The 24,203-nt window shown below is 39.3% G+C and overlaps 1 protein-coding gene across 1 annotated transcript in view; it reads left to right on the forward strand.

Moving 5' to 3' along the window:
* The first annotated feature begins 747 nt into the window (after positions 1-747).
* Positions 748-24,203, forward strand: part of Dgkb (diacylglycerol kinase beta) — a 714,793-nt gene continuing 691,337 nt past the window's right edge. Inside the window, exon 1 of the mRNA XM_032907661.1 lies at positions 748-898. The gene's annotated coding sequence lies outside the window, so the exon portion shown is untranslated. The remainder of the gene's footprint in view (positions 899-24,203) is intronic.

A 24,203-nucleotide genomic window follows, 5' to 3' on the forward strand; every position in this document is an offset into this window, starting at 1 on the left:
AGAGAGAAAGTGTGTGTGTACCCATAGAAATAAAAGGTAGGTTGCCCCAGAAATGATATTCGAGAGAGTGGTACTGATATGTTAAAATAACAGGGGATCTTGTAGGGAGGGTGAGAACCATTAAAACCCCGTATGTCAGTGTAACCTTACTGAAGGAGAGTGAGCATGCACCTTAATTGGCAGCATGTTTTGCACTCATGGACCAGGTAAATTGATGTTATATTTTTATTATCCAATACATGACTTTTATCACATGACTCAAAAGCCATCATTATCTGTGTCCCGATAACAACTAACACACTAATTTTCTTCTTCACCATCAGTTAATTGCCTGTGTAGTTTATCCTATCAACCATCCAGTCACCTGCTCTAAGTCACCAAGCAGGGATGAGGCAAGGGGAGAGCATTAAATGGATGAGGTGAGTGGGCAGCGACTGAGTAGCCAGTCGGAGTATAATTTAGTAATAAGGAGAGGGTAGTCCGGCATCAGGTTTCTGCTGGAGCGACAAATGTACACTAAACGATAGGAATTGCAGAAAATCCAGCTCGAAGTCTCAATAACAACTACTGATGGCTTCACTGTTTTCCCAACCATCTGATCATAACTCAGCCAGCAGTTAAACAGCTGGGAAGCCCTGTCTCCCTGTCTTATTTCCCTCTGTGCTCCAAGGGCTATAGTAGCAACAGCAGCCTCAGCAGCCAGGCAGGGCTGTAGCTTGCAGCCAAGCAGACCGCCGCCGCCTCATCACCACACACACACACACACACACACACACACACACACACACACACACACACACACACACACACACATTGCACACACATCTCGAATCAACGCGTTCTCACACAAATTCTGGACCACGACAGATGAGAGAAGAGCAATAGGCACGGACAACAGGTATTTCCTCTCTGACAAATTCAGTTTCATTCCCGATACTTAGTGCTTTGCATAAGGAAAGAAGCCTTTGCGATACCTAGCTTGTGCGGACTACCCGAGGACTGGAGGTGGCCTCGGCAGGGGAGGGCGAAGTGGGAGGAGTGAGATGTGGGGAAGAGAAGATGCCAAAATTGACTTTCAGGCTCCGGAAGCCTCCACCTCTCAGCCTCCGCTGTTTTTGAGTTGCAAATGATCTGGGAGTGGTGGGTTGCAGGCAGCCCGTGCCATTGCCTGGAAGAAGACTTCCATCTTTCAGTCACTAGTTCCAACGGGCCGTGCGTTCTGGAAGGGGGTGGCAGCAGGGAGGAGGATGCTCTGAGCAGAGTTCTTGAAGCTTTGCTCTTGGGGGAAGCCGGGCTGTGTGGGAGCCTTCTGACTGAGAGGAGAGCGTGTGAATTGGAAAGGATTCTGAGAGGCGGCTGGTCCCAGTTCCTCTCCGGAAAAGCTGTCGCTCTCGCTTCAGAGATGCGCCTAGCCTTCGCCTGCATCACGCTGCAGTAAGTTCAACTCAGCACGGTTGGCAGTTTGAGTGGCCTCTGGGTATGTGGTGCGGGGGAAGGGAAGCTGAGAAGAAATGGCGAGGAAAGTTAGGAAAGCAGAGCTTCAGATTTTCCATGCAAATCTGAAAGCATTTTGTGTCCCTGACTTCTGGGCTAGTTAACCGGTCGCCTTCCTGTTATCTGCAGCAGGGAACCTAATGTTAGCTAAGTCTGGGGAAAGTGCTCATTTCAATTGTGATTCCAGGCAATGAGACTGGCGAGCGAGTGTGACCTCCCGAAAGTTACTGATGAGATGGAAGGTTGCCTGTGGGGGCGGATGGTGAGGAATCAAAGAAGCCGGCTTCGATTTTTAAATGCCCCGATTGTCCTAAATTCCATTCTAGATTCATTTCCTAATTTGTAAACAAACAAGCAAACAAAACAAGCCCGTCGTTTACTTTTATAATATTAAAACTAAAGGTGAACTTGATCTACAGCTAGCTGCTTAATGACAGTCTGGGCGACTGACACAGATGATCTGGCTAAACATTCAGATTCTTCTCGGTGGGAGGGGTGGAGAGCCTCCAGGGTTTTTCCTGCTACCATCGTCTCCAGCGCCTAACCAGTATCATTTGAAATACTTACGATTTGAAAGGGCTGATTTTACACGTAGATGCCATTGTACTTAGCTACTAAACAGGGCTGTGTTCGCTGGCAGAAGAAAATGAAGGCTTAAGAACTTTCCAAAACAACTCCAGCCAGTTTATTCAAAGTGCAGATAACCAACTCTTTTAAAAATAGGTCAGCATGGGCCAGCCTATTGTAAAGCAAATTACCGAATAAACAAGGAGGTTGGCAGAGTCCTAAAGGTCCTTTCTAAATGGAAAATAGAAATTATTAACTTAAAACAGTTGAGATTATCTGGCCAGTTTTTCTCTCATGAAAAAATCTACCTCACAGCCACCACCAAATTTTTTTAATGACAGGAAAAAAAAAAAAAGAAGGAAAAAGAAATCTTAAGTAGAGAAGATGTCTTGTACTTAGTTGAAGGATTGCTGGAGAAATGACTGTTTCACTATATTTTATTCCAAGAAATATTATAGTTACAGCGGAAGGTACCTAAAGGCTCCAGGACTCGAGAATCTTCTAGTACATATTGTGTATATACAATCGTAGGTTTTATAGGTCAAAGTGGTTTCAAACTTTTGAAATAAAGTCTGTGTCCAAATGTGACTTACACCTGTTCTCCTACCCAGCTCTACAACAGGAGGACTATTGAATTTGAGGCCAGGCCAAGTTACACACGGAGTTCTAGATCATGGAGTGTGACACTGTCTAAAATTTAGAAAGAAAGAAGATACTAAAATTAGAAATTGTTGTGAAATGCGATGTAATTCTAAAATCTGCGTTATGAGAAAGGAGGAAATCCATTTATCCTGTCAGTTTAGTCTAAATTTGTCTGACTCTTTCCTTAACCTATCTGACCTATTACTTTATTACAAATAAGACAGGTCAAGGAGTAACCAAAATTATATCGACTAGTCAGCCACTCATTTCAGAAATCTCTAAATATAAAGGCTAACTCAACGTTTGAGCATTTTTTTTTGTTCTTGAAATATCCAACTATTTAGGGATCCATTCTGCCTATCAAAAACTTTCCTGCATAATCCCTGAATGTAACCCTCTGAAAGGAAGAGTAGCTTGTGATCCAGGGAATATGTTTTCATGGTTCTACATATGCAGGGGTGATAAATACATAGCAAGAAATGAGAGAGAGAGAGAGAGAGAGAGAGAGAGAGAGAGAGAGAGAGAGAGAGAGAGAGAGAGAGAGAGAACTTACAAAAAAACTGTTAGAATATTCTGTGGTGAGTTTCCAAGCAGTGACAACAGACACTGAGTGCTTGAAATCAGATATTCAGCTAATTGAAGAGAAACCTGGCTAAGAATCCCACAGCCATCTATCAAGAGTTCTTCAAGAAAGAAGCTTATTAGAGCCAAGTTATAGCAATTCGTTTACTTCATGCTTCGCACTTTTGTCATACTGCAAGAAGAGTATGTACTGCATCGGGAAAGACAATTGTTAAAAGCACTTTGTAGAGGAATTATTTTCATTTTCACACCATTAGTGAAATTTGTTGCAACCGTATCTGGCCTAAGCGAGAAGCTTGTGACTCATCTTTTGCCTTGCATGCTTTTGAAAGAAAGATCTAGCTGTAGTCAGAACTCTCAAAGTTAGTCCTGAGTCTAAATCTACCTACTAATAATGACTGGGGCTATTCCCAAGCTAGGGAAACCATTTGAACCTCATCCTTTCCTGGATGGCTCCAGGATCAGAACTGTATCTGTATATGCATGACAGCTACCGAATCTCTATAGAAGCAACACTTGCAGCCAAGAGCACGTGCCCAGAGGAAGCTTCAGGCAAAGTTGTGAATGATATTCTTTCTGCTTCCTGTAAGATTTTTCTCTTTCTTGAAACCCTGATGTGAAGTTTTACCTCATGTAAGCGTTCTGTGGGTAAAGCATGTTGAATGAGTTATCTTATTGATGGGATAAAAGCAATAGAAGGAAGATATTTTCTACCATTTAAAAGAAATTTCAACCCGGGATTGACTTTAAAATGAATATATGGAAGACACTAGAGTTGACAGTGGTCGGCTTTGATAACCTCCGTGGTCTGCGTCCCACTCCTCGTCACTCTGCTACCTGTTCTATTAAGAGAGAACTCTGCTGAGGCTCAGATGGCTTTAGTGTATCATTTTTGAAGGCACTGGCATTTGGACGTACTTGAGAAATCATGCTAGGTAAGAGAGATTGCCTTGCTCTCTTTACACTCAAGATTGAAACCACAAAAATTGGAGTCTAAATTGACCCCAAGTCCGAACTTGGCATAGTCACTGTTCCAATTTCTGTCTTTACAAACTGTAGAAATGAAACTGGGGTGGGTGCCAGGAATCAAAAGATGATGGGGCTAATATGGGAGGAAATGATTTGAAAGTTCCAGGAGGGAACTCCTCCATTGGGAGCTGCTGTATACACATGGGTACCTGCTTTATCCTGTGTGTCATGGAAATACAAGTTCTTTGGGCTGTGTTTAGGGTAGATTTTAAAGTCAAGCATAAAGCAGAGACTCAGACATATCCTATAAAGTTTGATAGTAAAAATTAATTAGGTTTCCCTTTGGGCAATCCTTACATATTTTTAAAAGAAGGAAAAGAAAACAGATAAAGAATACCGTGTGGAAGGGCCAGGTGGGGAGATAAAATGATGGTATGCATGGAATACCTAAGGTTCTTGCCTAATCGTTTCCTAAAGGTTTGCCAGGTAACTAAAGGCCACCTTTAATTAATGAGGATAAAAACAAAATGATTCCCTTAGGGAAATTGTCTCATGTGAAGGAGCCTAGCCTGGCTACTGTCACTCATCGTCTTCCCACAGAGGAAAACAAGCAAGAGTGCAATGACAATGTTATAGGCTTAGAGCCAAACCATATTCCAGGATTGGTCTTTCTCGCATGCTAAATTTAAACAGCAGACTTTTATTTTTCTTTAAGGATTATCTGAGGCAACAATTTGAAATGAAGGGTTCGCCTTTTAACAGGAAGTTTGCATCACATTCTACATGTAAAGCACAGTGTCCTTGACTTGGTTATTTTGACTGGCAGCTGCCAGTCACACTAAATGCAAGGAGCAAATATTAATTCAAAAGTCAGACAGTATAGAAACATGTTCTATACACAGAATCCATGCTACAGAACTGTTCTTGTGTGTGTGTGTGTGTGTGTGTGTGTGTGTGTGTGTGTGTGTGTGTGAGAGAGAGAGAGAGAGAGAGAGAGAGAGAGAGAGAGAGAGACGAAGCGAAGGCCTTTAGTTCTGATTCATTCTCTTGTTATTTGTAACATTTTTTGTTGAAAGTGGAAGCAGAGCGTTAAGGGTTGATTTTTAAGCAGTTATTAACATTGGCTCCCGTGCCCATTGGCTGTCACCTTCTTATGACTTAAATATAATGACAGCAGCTATTATAGAGGGCTTCCTACATGACAGGGCTTTTACAAGCATCATGCATGTAATCTGCACTGTAACGTTAACTTGCCAATCCTACCCATATCCTTCCTTCCCATTATATAAAGGAGCAACCTGGAGGATATAAAGGAAGAAGGGTCAAGTGACTTTTTCCACAGTCACAAGTTGGTAGATGTAGATCTGAGTCTTGAATCCAGACAGTCTGTCTCTGCAAATCATGTTTTTAAATAAAAAGCTGCAAGCTCACTAAATAAACCCTGGTGTTATTATCACCCTGAGAGTGGACACTACTCCTCACCTTCATTGTTTCTGCTTCCATTTCCTCCTCTGAGTGCAATTTATTTCTTGACCAAAAACAAAACAAAACAAAACAAAACAAAGCAAAACAAAACAAAACAAAACAAAAAACTCCTCTTGGTTTTCCTTCACACTGAAGTGTTTCCCTTCAAGGTGCATCTTTATGCTTTAAATTTCTACTTTAATATGAGACACAATGGAGATTCTGCCCGGATTATAACTACTGGCTCTATAATATGTGGGTTACTCCAATTTGTGCTTTTTCTTGCCAGTAAAGGCAGACGTTATATGGTTTCCTTACTGAGGACAGGGGCTAAGACTGCTTGTTTATTTTCAAAGTATTAGTGCTTTACAGAGCCCAGTTTTGGAGCTTAGTAAGAACTTGATATAACCAACTGAATTCAGCCTCTTGAATAAAAGGAAAACCCATTTCTATAAGGGTTAAAACTAATGTCCTCAACAAATCAGAAAATTATATTTGTCTGAGGCAGACAAATAATTGGGATACAAAGGACTTATTAAAAAAACACTATAAAATCATTCAAAACACATTTACATCCCTCTGTAGTTTGGGTTGTGAATCTATTATGCTAAATTCTTGGGAATTAAAGTGTGTTTCATATTTTGTGGGGCTATTTCTCTGTGTCAATATCTTGGGGGATGGGACTTGCATCAAAGCACAAATTCATTTCTTATGCACGATTTGTACAAATATTGTGAAGGTTAGTTTACATGGGATCATCTGTACGGCTGTACCTAGACTTTGCATGTTATTGAGTTAGCAGTGAAAAGGTTTATGTTTCAGGTCGCTACTTAGGAAGCTCCTAATTTTGGGGCATTTTAGATTTCTTATTATGTATTTATAATATAAGAGATAGATCTAATTCAATAAATTAACATGTCATTTGCAAATCACAAATTAAAAATAGTTATTGATATCTAATTTTTGATGTTGAAATATTAATTTATCTTTAGACAGACAATAAAACCAAAATGTCTGAATAAGGGAAGTATCAAAGGAGCTCTCTGCTTTGGTCATAGCACGAAGTTGAAAACAGTTCATTTATTTGGAAACAGGTTGTCAAATAGTCCAAGTCAGTCTCAGACTCATTCCATAGCTGAAGGTGAGACGAAATGTCTGCTATTTCTTTCTCCACTTTCTAAATGTTGGCTTTGCATGTGTGTGCTACCACATCTGGTATCTGAGGTGTTCAAAGTCAACCCCAGGATGTCTCGAAAAGTAAGCAAGCACTCTACTGTCTAAGCTACATCCCCAGCCTGAAACAAAGCTTCCAGATAGTTTTAAGTCTTAGATTTATTAAAACTATGGTTTCAGCCTAACCATAACTAACCCATGAACATGTTGTTCATGTCTGTCAGCCAAACTTTGCATTCATCATTGCCACCAGAGGAGAAACCAGAGTTAATAAAGGGAAAAATCAGTCTTCAATCTGTCTTCCAAAGAAGTGCATTCAGTTCTTGTGATAATAAATTCTATTTTTTTCTTTTACATATTTAAATCCTATGACTATGTAAATTCAACCTAGCATATGACTTTTCAAGTAGAAGATGTATTTCACAGTCCCTTCTGAGGTCAAATTATTCTATACTATTCTTCTCTCTAATTCCCATAAATCAGTTATCACATAAGAATTTTAATCAGTAGGAGGACAGGTCGGAAGAGAAGTGCGTTAGCTATTTAAAATGTCTTTAGAGTTTCATTAAATGAGTAATCACAGTATGATGTTCCCCTAGCAAAGCAGCTGGTCTTTGCTTTATAATTTATTTTCTTTGCTTTTAGACAATTCCCCATTTTGATTGTTCATGATGAGATAGAAATATAGATAATGGTTTGGAGAAAAAAATCAACCTCACATACAACTGCTCAATATACGAAGACGCTAATTTGAATTTCTTTTCATTTATTTCTTACATATTGTGAAATAGAGTTTAAAGCTTCCGACTCCATTCAGAATGCCGGCCTGGACTCAATTCTTAATGCAAGATTAAACATCAGTCTAATATTTAAGTGTGGCTCAGATTTCTTTTACAATAGGCATAATAAAAATAAAACCTACTTCACATAAATATTTGCTCTAATTGTGTATGTTGAGGTTTAGAAAAGAATATTTGTAATAAATACTAAAAAATATGAGGCAGTGGAGAGGACCCAAGAGGAAAATTGTTTGTCACATGAGCTCAAAGTCCTTTGTTTGCTTTGAAGCTAAGCATGGTGCTTGGCCTCTGTAACTCCAGTGCTGTGGGCAACAGGGTCGGGGGATTCTAGGGACTCACTCACCAGCCAGTCTAGATGAATTAGGTAGTTTTAAAGTCAGAGGAAAAAAACTGAAAACAAACAAACAAGCAAGCAAGCAAACAAATAAAACAATGGTAAGTTATACAAGAAGACACTGGAAGTCAACTTCTAGGCCCCATACCCACGCAGATGTGTTTACATCCATGCACATGTACAAGCCTATACCTCACATACCATACCACACATGGTATATGCACATCTACTCACACATATACACATGCCCCACTCATACACATTCACACAGATACACTTTACACACACACACATGCACATACACACACATGCATGCACACGCACGTGCATACACACATACAATCACACATACACACACAGAGACAGACAGACAAATAGCCAGGCAGACAGATGGACAGACAGACAGACAGATGATTATATTAGCTATTTCTAGTCCCAGATGATTTGGAATCTTGTTTCAGATATATTAAGAAAAAATGTCCAAAAGGGACTCTAAATGTCTGTATTTTTCTTTATATTAAATTAGTGATATTTGTAAAGTTATTTATTATCCTACATTTTCTTCTACACTGTCTTCCTTGTTATTTTACTCAAAATGATTTTCTTGAAATATTTAAAAAGAGGTTATTGTTAACACAGATAAATCAGAAACGCATTGTAAAGTCCCCTAAAGGAGTAGAGTAGGTAATACGCAAACCTCAGGAATTATAATTATTCACACCATTCTAAAACTACAATGAGAGGTCTTAAGCTTTTCTTTCTAACATTCTGTAAACATACTCGTGCTGTGCATCGAGTCCAGCAGATGGTATTCTGTTTTGTTCTATGTTGATTAGTCTGCTGTTGTTACCTATGTGCACCTCTTATGTGAGGAAACCTACTGTCCAGTCAGACAGCCTTTGAGTTCTGTATGAACTAAAAGGAATGGAGGGTGCTATGGGAACCCATTACAGAATCCTTGACCTGAAAACAAAACCTGAAGAAAGATGAGTTGGTGGTTTACTCAGCAACCTGTTTTGCTGACTCAGAGAACATAAGGGAGCGTTTCTTCTTTGGCTGTTCACCAGATCTTCTCTTTGCTGGCTAATGAAGAGAGAGAGACCTGGAAAATTCTCACTTCTCTGGACTTTCTTCAAGTGGTTTTGAATCCTATAACCAATACCCAGCTACTTCTGGGACAGTTAAGGGTTATGTACATGGAATTACTAAGATTGCCACATCAGGAGACAGACACGGTAACACCGTGCCTCTGTATCTGATAGATTTCCTTTGTGAAGCATTCTGCCAGGGTCAGCAAAGGATGAGTCAGGAAATCAGAGAAATCCTTACAGTGCTAAAAGCTGCCATAACTCTAGTAACTGGGAAGCACCCAAAGAAGCATTTAGAATGTGGAGCCAAGTTCATGATCTGCTCTGAGGATCTTACTTTGTGAAGAATTGGGAGCTGATACTTACAACAGAGGAGCCAAGTTGCATGGGAAGAATCTGGTTGCCAGAAACATTGGGATGACTCTCTCAAAGCTACCTGCCCCTCTCCGTCCTGTTGTTCTTCATTCTGGCTCTAATCTGCGTATCTCACAGTGAGGCTAGAAGGTGACAGTAAATTCAGGGGATCACACCTAAGCTGACGTAATAATCTAGACCAAAGCGTTCACGGTTAATCATGTTCTCTGAATTATTAAACAGAACATTTTCATTCAGTCAAAAACATGACTCCTACATTACCTTTTCTTTCCCCTCTATATTATAGAATTATTCAGCTTTGGACAGCTTTGAAGGAATAGAAAGAGGCAAGTACTTAATGTTGCTTAGTAACTTCTCTCATCTGTCATTTAGAGCTGCACATTAACAACTGTATCTTCCCCACACTTGTCCCAAATTACTAGAATCAAGAGAGAGCACACAGCTGATGAGTCACTTTGCTATCCTGTTGTTCTTAATAAGAGATCTGAATACCAGGATGGGTGTTCTATTGTTACATAAGCTTGTTTGTCGCGGTGTATGTTAGAACTTTCTATTTGCCAAGCAGAAGTCCCTGCCTTTCACCTGTTAAAGAACGGTAGCCTAAAAGCCATTCAGAGAACAATGGTTTCTATTTGTTTAAAGCAGAGATTGTCAACCTGTGGGTCATAACCCCTTTCAGAGGTGTCTCCTTGCCATCTGCCTATCAGATATTTACATTATGATTCACAACAGTAGCAAAATTACAGTTCTGAAGTAGGAATGAAAACAATCCTGTGGTTTTGGGAACCACCACAGCATGAGGAACTAACTGTATTAAGAATGGGGTTGCAGTGTTAGGAAAGTTGACAACAACTGGTCAAGTCTCTCATTTGGAATGTGCTCTATACAAAACTATTTTTGTAGAGAGGAGTACAAAGATTTTGATCATCAGGTGGAAATCTTTTGCGTCTTTTGATGAAGCTTTTTATCCAAGTTACCTGGGTGCTTAATTGTATGCCATTCGATGCCTAGCATAGAGGTTTTATCAGTATGAGGATATGTAGCATGAAAAGATCTTACATTTGTCCTTTATTTTAAATTTTATGTTTTAACAAGTGGACTTTCATTCTTAACATTAGGGACATGGTCAAACAAAAGCAAGTGTCTGTAATATTTGATGTAATTTTCATTTATTATTAGCATCAGGTTGATCAGAATTTCTTCTCAAATTATAAATACCAAAGGCACGTTGAAATAGCCCTTCAGACACAGTATATATTAGAGTCTGGAGGTAGACGATTAAGTGCAAGTCATACTATTGTTAATCGTAGGGTCTCTCATTCTGGGAACATCTATTAAAATGTCTTTGAAAATTGGAGTTAGAAAGTTAATAAGTACTGACTTATTAGCATTCAACTATCCATTTAAAACCTTTTTAGCAACTACATGATGCTAAATAGATGATTCTGGAAATGAAATTATAGCTAGACTCTGACCTTGAAACCATGGGGATCCTAAACTCAGATGTGAAAGACAACATATAGTTGTAGAAATTAGAAAATGTCAACCTATTTGTAGTAATGTGTGCAGGCATCTGTAATATAAGAGTCCAGGAGAGAGAAGACTAATAGAATAATTAGATTATTAGAATCTGAATTGAGTCTTGAGGAGAAATTTTGAATTCGTTTTAAAAAGGACAAGGACACTTATAAGGAAACATCTAGTGATCATTTTCTCTTATTTCCCTATTGGTACCAGTGTGTCTGTCATTTTATGCAATTATAACTCTTGAGTGAGCAGTGACCTATAATGAACAAACAGATGAGAATAGCAAACCAGGAAAGAACGATTCCTTTCTTTAATCAGTCAGTAATTACAATGTATGGCATGGATCTGAGTACCTGGGAAAATACTAGAGAGACTAAAGATAATATCAATAAATAATTATGACCAATTCTAATATCTTTGTAGTAGAATAGCTTGCAAAGATTGAAATTGTGTTGTCATAGAGAAGAAAAACTATACCAGAAATCAAGGGGATTCTAAAGGCCAGGTAACAATGTCCTATAGCAAGAGCAAAGTGATTGTCTCCATTAGGCTTTATTGAGAGACTGAGTCAAGGACCGACAATATGGCAGAGATATTTGAGCACAGGGAGTTTCCTGGTTTTCTAAAGATGTAACGTCATGGGGTGGAAATCAAAGCCCAGATGAAATGAGTTGAGTGAGGAGGAGTTCAAGAGAGGGAAGCAGCATGACTCATTCCACAGTCTATCCACGAAAGTTTGCAAAAAGATAGAAGTGTTTCTTGAGAATAAGTGGGTTTGCAGTAACTTTTTTCTTCCTGAAATGAAACATATTTTAGTATTTCTGCATAGACATGAGAAGATGAGCATGAAGAAAAAATTTACAAGAGAAGGATATTCAACGCATATCTAGGGTTGTAGTCTTTATTCTAAAAACTCACACAGATAGTGTTTGTCTTTCACACAGGGGAAAACATTCCTATAAACCAAAGCCAGGGGCAGGTCACAATCCGAACAGATATGCAGACTTGAGGAAATCCCTGGAATTTTAATTCTTCTCTCAGTGTTTTAATACATTGAAGAAAGTTTGTAATTTTGAAAGGTTACAGAAGTTATTTACCAGAGTCATAGAGCATGATAGATGCTGAGGGCACTATGGAGGAGGTGGTCATTAGTTTACAATGATAACAGTATACCACAATGTGCACCTCAAATCAGTTGCTTAGAAAGAGGCATGAAAAATGTAAATAAACTTATTTCTGTTGTTTAGTTTGATTTTTTTCTTGAACTTCAATGCCCTTCCTGCCTACCGGTCAGCATCTTCTGTCTTCTTCCTTGTCTTTCCTATTGATTTGGAAACCTGAATCGTTGTGTTCTTTTACCACATCTCTTGTTATCATGACTACTGGTTAAAGTGTGTAGAGGGAGCAGCCAGTTGCTCAAGCAGACATCATTTCTGCACTGACATAACTAATGGTTATGTGTTAACCATTAGTCATTGACCACTCAGCTTAGGAATCAGGAAGAAGGAAAGTGTATGGGCTGCTGTCCTTCCCTCCAGGCACCGGGGCTTCCACAGACCTTGTTCCCTTGCATTTACCATCCAGAGAAGACCTAGCATACCACTTCAATATCCGTCTCCCCAGATCTTCATTTCCTGTGCAAGAGTACATTTCCTACCACTTTACATCTGGCCAAAGTGACTCAACCGAGCATTCTGCCTGTGCCTTTTTACTCCGTTTCTTTAATGCGGCTCAAAATCACAGAGCCAGGAAAACTGATGTCTTAATAGATTTGTGATCACTCTTCTCAGTCATCCTTCTAAGCACCCACACTATATTTTCTTTCCCCGTTCTCCGCCGAAGCATCTAAATAAACGCTGCCACTCCTGAAGTTAATGTTTCGTTAAAACAAAAACTATTTTTGATGGTGTTCTTCTTGTGTTGCTTTTATTTTTCTAACATTTGAACATTTAAGTTAAGCTTTTTATTAAAAATGGAAAATTGCTGTAATTCACTACAGCTAAACTCTCTTTTCTGCCTGCCTCTGCCTTCCTCGAGTCTTTTCCTGCTTAGAGCATCCACGTTCATGGTTACTCTCATTTTCCTTTCACTCCTATTGTGTCTTCAACTTTTTAGGTATACATGAAACAAATCAAATCCTTCTTCAATGGTTAGAAAAGTTCCCGGCACAAACCAAGCACCTAAAAACGACTGAGTTAAAGGCTGTCTGAATTATGATGCTCCTTTCTTTATTGGCAATACTTAATTATTGCCTTATTATGGCCTCTGTGGGCCAACACTGTTTTCACCTTTCAATCTGCTTAGGAAGGTGTTTGCCACTCATACTTCTCCCAGTTGATAGTGAACAGTAACAGGTGCTTTTGGTTATTGTTGAGCTGCGTAATCATCCCTGCTCTGCTTTGAGCAAATGAGATTATTATTAGTTGGCCTAAGTAAAGTGATTCAAATGTTATTTCAATATTTTTACCTTTTACATTATATGTTGTCATTAAGAGTGTGGGTATGCATACAGTATGTGTGTATGTGTGTGTGTCTGTGTGTGTCTGTGTCTGTATGTGTGTGTCTGTGTGTGTATGTGTGTGTATGTCTGTGTGTGTGTGTATGTGTGTGTATGTCTGTGTGTGTGTGTGTGTGTGTGTGTCTGTGTGTGTGTGCATGCCATGCACTTATGTATACAAGTGTGTGGAGAGCAGAAGTCAAACTGGAGTGTTGTTCCAAACAGTCTACCTTGTGTTTTGACAATGATTCTCATTGGAACCTTAGACTAGAATTAGGGTAATCTGGCAGATTAGTGAGCTCTAAAGAACCTCATTCTTTCCCTCCTCTATCCCTCTGTCCCTCTGTCCCTCTGTCCCTCTCTCTCTGTCTCTCTCTGTCTCTCTCTCTGTCTCTCTCTCTGTCTCTGTCTCTGTCTCTCTCTCTCTCTCTCTCTCTCTCTCTCTCTGTACTCAATTGTGATATAAGGGATGGGAAGGATAATGGTTGTTTACATGATATGACACAAACAAGCATGGAAACCATGAGGATTCTTGGGAGTAAACAGAAGTCTATGCAGCCATACAAACAGAGAGAATGGAGAATAGGTTAGTGCAATTTCAGTTCCTTAGTGTCTCATGTCAGTATTGATGTGCCACTACTAATAGAGAGTATCTCCCCAGCCACATCAACTTCTTCCTACTAGTATAAAGGAATGTTTGTATTTGATTCAGTTTGGATCAGGAATAGACATTCACTTGTTCTGGTTGTTGAGTTCTTAAAAGCTCCTTCTCTCCTCCCTCCTTTTGTACTTTCCATTTTTCTCTTTCCAAAGAAACAAATTTCCCTTGTGAAGGTATCTTGAGAAGGAAACCATCATCTGCCTCTTACCTTATGTTTGAGTACAGGTGCTAATCTCAGCACAATTGTATTGCAAGAGTGCTTTTTCCACATTTTTGGAGCCTCATAGGTGATAGAATCCAGTTGCCTCTGACCCTCTTACTAACATTTGATGTTTAACATTCATCAGTGTTTTACCTAAATAATATAAATAAGGTTAGCCATGACCTGAAAAAGTATAATTAGTCTTTTCCTAATACAGTATAGTATATGCCCTCATTGTTTTACCTGTGATATTTATAGAATATAATTTTAGAAGGAAATGAAAACTGTAGAAATCAAAACTACCAGACAGAAGTATCCTGTTAGATTTTATAATTAGGTGAATTATTATAAACTGACAAGTGTGTGTGTGTGTGTGTGTGTGTGTGTGTGTATGTGTGTGAGAGAGTGTATGTGTGTGTGTGTTTGTGTGTGTGTGCGTGTGTGTGTGTGTGTGTGTGTGAGTGTGTGTGTGTGTGTGTGTGTGTGTGTATGTGTGTGTGTGTGTCTGTATGTGTGTGTATTTGTATGTGTGTGTGTTTGTGTATTTGTATGTGTGTGTGTTTGTGTGTGTGTGCATGTGTGTGTGTGTGTATGTGTTTGTGTGTGTGTGTATGTTTGTGTGTGTGTGTCTGTATGTGTGTGTATTTGTGTGTGTGTATGTGTGTGTGTGTGTGTGTGTGTGTGTGTGTGTGTGTGCCTTTGATTTTTTTCTTTTGTTTTAGACATTACTGAGAGAGGCAGGAAAATGCATTTCAGTATGATAAGAGAAGAAAAAATGAAAATATAATTTTAATCTACGATAAACAACTTCCTTGATAGCTCTCAATTAAAGATTACTTTTACTTTGGTCTGGTGAGAACTCTTTCTGTCCTATGTTCTCCAGATACCAGTAATTTGGCTTTTTTTTTACAAGTAGAATTTTACTTCTTTATTTTAGGACTTTTTTCTTTCTATATTTGTTTTAGTTGCTAAGTGATTGAATATAAATGATTATTTGATTCCTGTGAGGACTTTCTTTTTGCCTGTATAATGAATAGAATATTGCTGGCCTAATACAGCCCAGGGAGTGTTTGTTCTTGGCCAGTGGGATGAGTAACCCCAGTTTTCTAAATTGAGCACTAATCTACTCACGGATCTGATCTTCCTGTCTCTTTCCCCAGGGGTGAAGATGGGGTTTGGGGTGGAAGGTAGGCTAAAGCCATCCCTACTACCCTAGAAGCACTAAGAACCAAGATACAGAAATATTTTTATTTAAAGCAACAGAATTCCCCCAAATAAGAGGATGCAGACGGGACCTCCCACCCAGATGGCTCCAGACACTCCAACTGCCATGATCTGGATTGTGGTGACTAGAAAGATTCTCACCTTGATGAGGGAGGCCAGTAGCACTGAACTGTAAACAACAACAACAATAACAACAACAAAACAAAAAAACAAACTAGTGTGGAATAGGACTAAAGCAAAGCCTCAGGGAAGATCTACTTACTTCCATTCTTAATAGTTGGTAGTTTGCTAGTAAATGAGACTGAATGGTAAACAAACTGAGTCACTGGCCTCATTCTGGCCAGCTATGAAAGCTTGAAGCAGCCTTTCTGTCCTGACTAGTTTATAGAGCCAATGAAGACTTGCTTTACCTGACCAGCTGGTTTCCTTGCATGAAGAGTGAGGGCCTTGGGCAGTGTCTGGTACCAGTTATCCTGTGCTCCTATTTATTCATCCTGTGCACACTGAAGTGCAAGTTATCTGATCACCTTAACCTCTCCAAGATCATCAGGACAGAAAACACACCTCACAACGGGTACTTGTTCTCCCCAAGTTCATGTTTAACTAAAATGATGAAAACTGCTGGCTACAGGCAGCCAACTTCAAAGCCTGAGCTCATACCAATGCTCTACCTTCAGTATTTGGAGGACTTGAGGATGAAGGATGAAAAGCAAGAGAAACCTGAGGAACCAACAAGCATTCTTTTTCGATTCTTTGGGTTTTGTTTGCATTTCATCTTCAAGTCACACTAGGTCTACCAGTAACCTTTTCATTTCTTTTTTTTTTTTTTTTTAATTATTTTGTGCATTTACATTCCAGTCATTGTCCCACCTTCCATTCACTCCTCCCACATTACCTAATCACATTCCTTTCCCTCCTTGCTTCCCAGAGGGTGCTCCCTCCACCTGGCTTTCCCCTTTCCTGGGGCCTCAAGTCCCTCAAGGATTAAGCACATCTTCTCCCATTGAGGCCAGACCAGGCAGACCGCTGTTATATATGTGCTGGGGCCTGGGACCAGGTTTTATGCTCCTCGTCGGTAGCTCAGTCTCTGAGAGTTTCTTGGAGTCTGGGTTAGTTGCGACTGCTGTTCTTCCTTTGGGGTCACTCTCCCCTTCAGTTTCTTCAATTCTTCCCCCATTCAACCATAGGGGTCCTGACTCCAGTCCAATTGTTGGGCATTGAAGTATCTATCTAGGTCAGCTGCTGGTAGGGCCCCTCAGAGGCGAGCCATGCCAAGCTCCTGTGTGCACACTATAGAATTAGTAATTCTGTCAGCCCTTGGTACTCACCACCCCTATGAGATGGATCCCAAGTTAAGGCAGTCCTTGGTCCACCTTTCCTTCAGTCTCGTCTCCATTTTTGTTTCTAAAGTTCTTTTAGACAGGAACACTTCTGGGTCAAAAATATTGACTGTGGTTTACTAACCCTGTTCCTCCCTCCACATGAGGCCCTGTCTATCTTCTGGAGGTGGACTCTTTCAGTTCCCTCTCTCCAATGTGGGACATTATGGCTAAGGACACATCCATTGAGTCCTGACAGTCTTTCATCTCCTGGGTTTCTGGTACTTTCTAGAGGGTCCCCTACATCTCACCCCCCTGAAGCTGCTTATTTCCATTCATTCTCCTAACCCTTTGGGCTTCCCCTCTGTTCCTCTCCCATACATGTCCCTATTCTACCTTTGTCCTCTCTCTCCCCTCCCCTCCCCTCCCTCTCCCTCTCCCCTCCCCTCCCCCTCCCCTCTCCCCTCTCCCCTCCCCTCCCCCTCCCCTCCCCCTCCCCCTCCCTCCCCCTCCCCCTCTCCCTCTCCCCTCCCCTCTCCCACCCAGATCCTTCCCTTCCTCTGCCTCTCATGTTTATTTCCTATCCCCTTCTAAGTGGCTCGAAGGATTCTCACTTGGACCTTTCTGCTTATTACACTTCTTATAGTTTGTGTCATAGGTTTTCTGTATTTTTGACTAACATCCACTTATCAGTGAATACATACCATGCATATCTTTTTGTGTCTGAGTTGCCTCACTCAGAATGATATTTTCTAGTTCCATCTAGTTGTCTGCAAAATTCTTGGTGTTCTTCTTAATAGCTGAATCTTATTCCATGGTGTAAATGAGCCACAATTTCCCTTTGGTTGAGGGAAATCTGGGTTGTTTCCAGCTACTGGCTACTACAAATAAGGCTGTTATGAACATGGTGAAGCATGTATCCTTGTCATATGGTGGTATCTTTTGGTTATAGGCTCAAGAGTGGTATAGCTGTGTCTTCAAGTAGAACTATGTCTAATTTTCTGAGGAACATCCAGACTGATTTCCAGTTGTTCTAGCTTGCAATTCCACTAGCAATGGAGGAGTGTTCCTCTTTCTCCACACCCTCACCAGCATGTGCTTCACTTGAATTTTTGATCTTAGCCATTCTGACTGGTGTGAGGTGAAATCGCAGGGTTGTTTTGTTTTGCCAAAGATGACTAAGAACTTTGAACATTTCTTTAAGTGTTTCTCCACCATTACAGAGTCTTCTATTGTGAATTCTGTTTAGCTCTGCACCCCATTTTTAATTTGGTTATTTGGTTTTTGGTGGTTAACTTCTTGAATTCTTTATATATTTTGGATACTAGTCCTTTATTAGATGTAGTGTTACTGAAGATTTTTTCCCAATCTGTAGGTTGCCAACTGGTCCTTCTGATAGTGACTTTTGCTATACAGAAGCTTTACAGTTTCATGAGGTCCCATTTATCAATTCTTGACCCTGAGCCATTGGTGTTCTGTTCAGGAAAATTCCCCTGTGCCAATGAGTTCAAAGCGCTTTCCCACTTTCTTTTCTATTAGATTCAATATATCTGGTTTTATTGATGTTGAGGTCCTTGATCCATTTGGCCTGTAGCTTTGTACCAGGTAATAAATATGGATCTATTTCATTTTTCTACATATAGACTGTCAGTTAGACCTGCACCATGTATTGAAGATGCTTCCTATTATTCACTGTGTTTTTTGGCTTCTTTGTCAAAAATCAGATTTCCATAGGTATGTGGGTTTACTTTATGGGTCTCCCATTATATTCCATTAATCGGCTTGCCTGTTTCTGTGCCAATACCATGAGGTTTTTAAAATCACTATTGCTTTCTAGTACAGCTTGAGGTCAGGTAAGGTGATTCCCCAGGAAGTTCTATTGTTGAAAATTATTTTGCCTACCCTGGGATTTTTGTCTTTCCATGTGAAGTTGAGAATGGTTCTTTCCATATCACTGAAGAATTGCGTTGCAGTAATTATTAAAATTAGAACTTTTTAATCTCACGCTAGTGCCAGCATCATAGGGCCACATGGCATCTGCAAGGTACCTTCATCTCAGTGGCGGCATCTTTATCCTGCACGTTAACACTGCAAGCTGGCCCCCTGGTACTCTCTGACCCAGACAGTATCTCCCTGGCATCAGTTCCAGCACCTTAGGGTCATATAGAACTAACAATAATTTATCTCTAGTAAATATCCCGCCTTACTGCCTCTCTGCTAGCCACAAGCTCTGCCCATACTCCAACAAGCCAGACAAATTCAAAACTCCAGAAACTTGTAATTTAACAATGGCTTTATTTCAGATTTACTTAGCAAATTTTATACCCCACAGAATATCCACACCATAAACTCAGAGCCAAATGAAAAAGATATAAACCTCCCATCTAGATAAGATAAGTTGACCTACAGAAACCAACCCCTTAAGAAATATTAGCTTCCAGGGACTAAGCCACTACCTAAAGACTATACATGGACTGACCCTGGACTCTGACCTCATAGGTAGCAATGAATATCCTAGTAAGAGCACCAGTGGAAGGGGGAAGCCCTGGGTCCTGCTAAGACTGAACCCCAGTGAACTAGACTGTCGGGGGGGAGGGCGGCAATGGGGGGAGGGTGGGGAGGGGAACACATATAAGGAAGGGAGGGGAGAATGTTTCCGGGAGATGTTTGCCCGGAAACCAGGAAAGGGAATAACACTAGAAATGTATATAAGAAATATTCAAGTTAATAAAAAAAAATTGATACAAAAAAAAAGAAATATTCATATCAACCTGTATCTGTGCAGACACACATAGCAAGGATCGTCTACATCTGCCTCCATGTTGACTCTGCCCCATTCTGCTTCTCCCTCTCTTTGTAAAAGTGTGCTCCAGCCTGCTCTGCCTTCTTGTCCAATGACAGGCCTTGCTTTACCCTGTGTCTGCCTTCACCTCCATAACAACATCAACTTACAGAATTGTGTTGGAATTTTCATGGCAATTGCATTGAAACTGTAGATTGCTTTTGATAGTGTGGCTATTATCACTATGTTAATCCTACATATCAATGAGCATTGGAGATCTTTCCATCTTCTGAGATCTTCGATTTCTATTCTCTATTTCATTTGTTCATAAGTTCGGTTAGTTTCACAGTGTGTCTGTTTAGTTTCTGTTTCAATGACTTATCCACTGTTGATAGTGGAATGTTGAAGTCTCCCACTATTAACGTGTGTGGCTCAATGTGTATTTTGAGCTTTAGTAAAGTTTCTTTTAGGAATGTGAGTGCAAGAAGTGCAGATAACCCTGAGAGCAGAGGCAAGACCACCACTTCTACTCCAAGGGACCCATCTGGAGCCCTCAGGACACAGGAACCAAGAAGTCTGGGACAGTATCTTTACAGTTTCTGCCTATATGCAGAGCTGACACTGAGACACATCTCTCAAAACCCAGATCTTGCTGGGAGAAAGCATCTCTAGGACTGCTGACATACAGGTTTACTAGAGGGTCAAGGCACTGTCAGAGACAGCAAGACCAGCTAACACCAGAGATAACCAGATGGCGAGAGGCAAGGAACCTAAGAAATAGAAACCAAGACTACTTGGCATCATCAGAACCCAGTTGTCCCACCAAAGCAATTACTGGATATCCCAACACACTGGAAAAGCAAGACTTGTATTTAAAATCATGTCTCATGTTGATGATAGAGGATTTTGAGGAAATAAATAACTCTGTAAAAGAAATATAGGAGAACACAGGGAAAGAGGGAGAAACCCTTAAAGAGGAACCACAAAAATCCCTTAAAAATTAATTAAATAAAAATACAACCAAACAGCTGAAGGAATTGAACAAAACCACAATCTAAAAATAGAAATACAAACAATAAAGAAATCACAAAGGGAGACAACATTGGAGATAGAGAATCTAGGAAAAAATATAAGGAGTCATAGATGTAAGATTAGCATCACCAACAGAATACAAGAGATAGAAGAGAGAATCTCAGGGGCAGACCATACCATAGAAAACATCTGCACAATCTTCAAAGATAATGGAAAATGCAAAAAGCTCCTAATGTAAAACATCCGGGAAATACAGGACACAATGAGAAGATCAAACCTAAGGATAATAGGTATAGAAGAGAGCAAAGACTCCCAAATTAAAGGGCCAGTAAATATCTTCAACAAAATTATAGAAGAAAACTTCCCTAACCTAAAGAAAGAGATGCCAAAAAACATACAAAAAGCCTACAGAACTCAAAATAGATTGGAGCAGAAAAGACAGTTCTCCCATCAGAGTCAAAACACCAAATGCACAAGACAAGAAAGAATATTAAAAGCAGTAAGGGAAAAAGGTCAAGTAACACATAAAGGCAGACCTATCAGAATTACATCAGACTTCTCACCAAAAACTACAAAGACAGAAGATCCTGGGCTAACATCCTACAGACCCTAAGAGAATACAAATGCCAGCCCAGGCTACTATATCCAACAAAACTCTCAATTGACATAGATGGAGAAACCAAGATAATCCCATGACAAAACCAAATTTACACAATATCCTTCTACAAATCCAGCTCTACAAAGGATAACAGATGGAAAACTCTAACACAAGGAGGGAAACTACAACCTAGACAAAGCAAAAGTAATTTTCTTGCAACAAAGACAAAAGAAGAGCCACACAAAAATAAATCTACCACTAACAACAAAAATAACATGAAAAAACAATTATTATATCTCTTAATATCAATGGACTCAAGTCCCCAATAAAAAGATATAGACTAAAACACTGGATGCATAAAGAGGACCCAGCATTTTGCTGCATACAAGAAACACACCTCAGTAACAAAGACAGACTATCTCAGAGTAAAAGGCTGGAAAACAACTTTACAAGAAAATGGTCCCAAGAAACAAGCTGGAGTAGCCATTCAAATATCAAATAAAGTCAACTTTCAAACAAAAGTTATCAAAAAAGATACAGATGGACACTTCATGTTCATCAAAGGAAAAATCCACCAAGATGAACTCTCAATCATGAATAGTTATGCTCCAAATGCAAGGGCAATTATATTCATAAAAGAAACCTTCCTAAAGCTCAAATAACACAATGGACCTCACACAATAATAGTGGGAGTTTTCAACACCCCACACTCATCAATGGACAGATCATGGAAACTAAACAGAGACACAGAGAAACTAAAAGAAGTTATGGACCAAATGGATTTAACAGATATGTATAAAACATTTGATCCTAAAGTAAATTCTCAACCCCTCATGGTACCTTCTCCAAAATTGATCATATTCAATCACAAAACAGGCTTCAACAGATACAAGAAGATTCAAATAATCTCATGCATCCTATCAGATCACCACAGAGTAAGGCTGGTCTTCAATAACAACAAGAACGACAGAAAGCCCATATGTATATGAAAGATAAACAACACTCTAGTCAATGATAACTTGGTCAAGAGAGAAGTAGAAAAAGAAATTAAAGACTGTGTAGAATGTAATGAAAATGAAGGCACAACATACCCAAACTTATGGGACAAAATGAAAGCAGTACTAAGAGGAAAACTCATATCTCTGAGTGTCTCCAAAAAGGAAACTGGAGAGAGTCTATACTAACAGCTTGACAGCACACCTAAAAGCTCTAGAACAAAAAGCAAATACACCCAAGAGGAGCAGACCATAGGAAATAACCAAACTCAAGACTGAAATGAACCAAGTCCAAACAAAAAGGATACAAAGAATCAACAAAACTAGGAGCTGGCTTTTTGAGAAAATCAGCAAAATAGATAAACCCTTAGCCAGATTAAACAGAATGCAGAGAGACCATATCCAAATTAACAAAATCAGAAATGAAAAGGGAGATATAGCAACAGAATCTGAGGAAATTCAAAAAGTCATCAGATCCTACTACAAAAGCCTATACAGATCAAAACTGGAAAAATCTGGAGGAAATGGACTATTTTCTAGACAGATACTAGGGACAAAAGTTAATGAAAGATCAGATAAACTATCAAAAATGTCATACAATTCCTAAAGAAATATAAGTGGTTATTGAAAGTCTCCCAACCAAAAAAAAAACAAAAAAAAAAAAAAAAAAAAAAAAAAAAAAAAAAAAAAAACCCCAAAAACAAAAAAAAAAAAAACAAAAAACAAAAAAACAAACAAACAACAACAACAACAAAAAAAACAAAAACCCAGGACCAGATTGATTTGGTGCAGAATTCTATCAGACTTATAAAAGACCTTATACTAATACTGTCCAAACTATTCCACAAAATAGAAATAGAAGGAGTATCACCCAATCAATTTTTGAAGCCACAATTATGCTTCTACCTAAACTGAACAAAAACCCAACAAAGAAAGACAACTTCAGACCAATTTCCCTTATGAATATTGATGCCAAAATACTCAATAAAATTCTCACAAACAGAATTTAATAACACATCAAAATAATCACCCTTCATAATCAAGTATACTTCATTCCAAGGATGGTTCAATATGGAAAACCACCAATGTGATCCACTATATGAACAAACTCAAAGAAAAAAAATCACATGATCATCTCATTACATGCTGAGAAAGCATTTGACAAAATTCAACACCCCTTCATGTTAAATTCTTAGAAAGACCAGGAATTGTAAGCCCATTCCTAAATATAGCAAAAGCTATATACAGCAAATGAGTAGCCAACCTCAGACTAAATAGAGAGAAACTTGAAGCAATCCCACTAAAATTAGGGACAAGACAAGTCTGCCCACTCTCTCCCTACTTATTCAGTATAGTACTTGAAGTCCTAGCCAGAGCAATCAGACAAGGAAAGGACATCAAAGGGATACAAATTGGAAAAGAAGAAGTCAAAATATCACTAATTGCAGATAATATAATAGTATAGTTAAGTGGCCCCAAAAGGTTCACCAGAGAACACCTAAACCTGATACACAACTTCAGGAAAGTGGCTGGGTATAAAATTAATTCAAACACATCAGTAGCCTTTGTCTACTCAAAGGATAAACAGGCTGAGAAAGAAATTATGGAAATTCCACCCTTTACAATAGTCCCAAATAACATAAAATACCTCAGAATGACTCTAACCAAGCAAGTAAAGGATCTGTATGATAAGAACTTCAAGTCTCTGAAGAAAGAAATTGAAGACAATCTCAGAAAATGGAAAGAACTCCCATGCTCATGGATTGGCAAGATCAATACTGTAAAAATGGTCATCTTGCTAAAAGTAATCTACAGATTCAATGAAATCCACATCAAAATTCCAACTCAATACTTCATAGACTTGGAAAGAGCAATTTG

Source organism: Rattus rattus, chromosome 7, assembly GCF_011064425.1.
Source record: "Rattus rattus isolate New Zealand chromosome 7, Rrattus_CSIRO_v1, whole genome shotgun sequence".
Taxonomy (NCBI): domain Eukaryota; kingdom Metazoa; phylum Chordata; class Mammalia; order Rodentia; family Muridae; genus Rattus; species Rattus rattus.